Genomic DNA, 1,619 nt, shown 5'->3' on the forward strand with positions numbered 1-1,619 from the left:
CTTTAACCGAGAGTCGAGCGGACAGGTCTGATGAGTGATTTTGTTGGTTTCCCTTTCGCCAGTCCCCTCTGGACTGGTTTTATTGTGGCTCTTCACTGGGCTGGAGGCGAATGAACTGCAAAGTTTAAAGCCTCTTAAAAACAAAGAAACGTGAAAATTCAATGGCACGTCGCATTACCACCACTCAGTATCGGATTGGAGGTAATTTTAACCTGTAATTGATCATTTGCGATGACAGTGATACAGTGTCGACTTTCAACGTGGGGTCATAATATGGACCCCGAACTCTATGTTTACAAAAATGTCCAACTAAATATGTCGCATTACAGGTCCGTCCAATTAGCTAAATGTCGAGATAAGTGTAAATTACTGTACTTTCAATCTAGAAACAATTTAAGAATTGGTGAAAATCAATAAGCTCAGAACAACTGCCAAATTTACATACTCATCAGATTCTGGCAAACAAATTATGAAAAAATCAATTTGTGTTTTATTATTATTTTGGATAATGTTTTAGAAAGCATTGAACTGTATTTCCTAAACTCTTTTTTGGAAGGTTTATTGGCCCTGAAAAGCGCCGTGTTTTATGGAATGGTTCCAATTTAGAAAACTTAGTACTCGTGGTTTTAAGAAAAACCATTTCGAACGCCCTCGATGCCGCCTTGTTCTGGTTTTGCCACCAAAGCAGATTGTATAAAGAACAAACTTTTTTCTTCCGCTACCTGCTGTCGTTTTGCGATTGCGTTTGCCACTCGCTGCAACTGCCTGTTGTTGTCTTGATGTCCACCGAACCGAATGTGGTCTGTTCTGAATGCGAGTTTTCTTATCGTCGCGAGCAGCTTTTCCACTTCGGCGGCCGAAACTATATAACGCCGGCTAGGTGGACTGATGCACTGATACTAACGCGCTCGGCCTAGCTACCCTTGCGGGGAACTCCAGATCAACACGGTTCGAGCGGGATTTTGCCTTTCCCTTCACTTTTCCTCCTTTACCATGACCAGACATGGCTGCTTGGGTTGGTTTGTTGATGTGTTGTGATGCGAACCGATGTGGTGTACGGTTCGAATGAGAATGATCGTTACGGCAGCGGTGCGGGGATTTTTAAGCTGACTGGCTGGCTCGAGAATTACGCATGTGTGAGACTGCGACCAATGTTTCTTTCTTTTTTTCCTTTTTCCTTTCCAATCGTGCTTCATTCTATTTCGCTGCTGCTCTGGTTGCCCGTTTTGGTCGGTACGATTTGAGTAGCACAAAATGGACCAATCAAAAATGGGCACATAGTGCATTTTGACAATGCTTGATATTTCACAATTATTCAATTATTTATCTCAAGAAAAATGAAATGTTATTCGTTATGATAGATGCGTAGATATATTTCCTATCAATTGATGCAAAAACCTTTGCGATCTATTGAGAAATGCTCAAGTTATAAGCGTTTCAAATCTTGCATTTTTTCCTACTTGTTCAGTGCCTAGATTTCCATTTCACCCCCTATATCTTCCGGTTAGACGTAGTCCTACGTCAAAAATGTGATATTGTTGGAAAGATTTGCATACAGTTCTGACATTGAAAATTATTGACAACGAGTTGGACTTTCGGAAAAACGAATACAAAGCAAA

This window comes from Toxorhynchites rutilus, chromosome 2 (assembly GCF_029784135.1).
Source record: "Toxorhynchites rutilus septentrionalis strain SRP chromosome 2, ASM2978413v1, whole genome shotgun sequence".
NCBI lineage: Eukaryota > Metazoa > Arthropoda > Insecta > Diptera > Culicidae > Toxorhynchites > Toxorhynchites rutilus.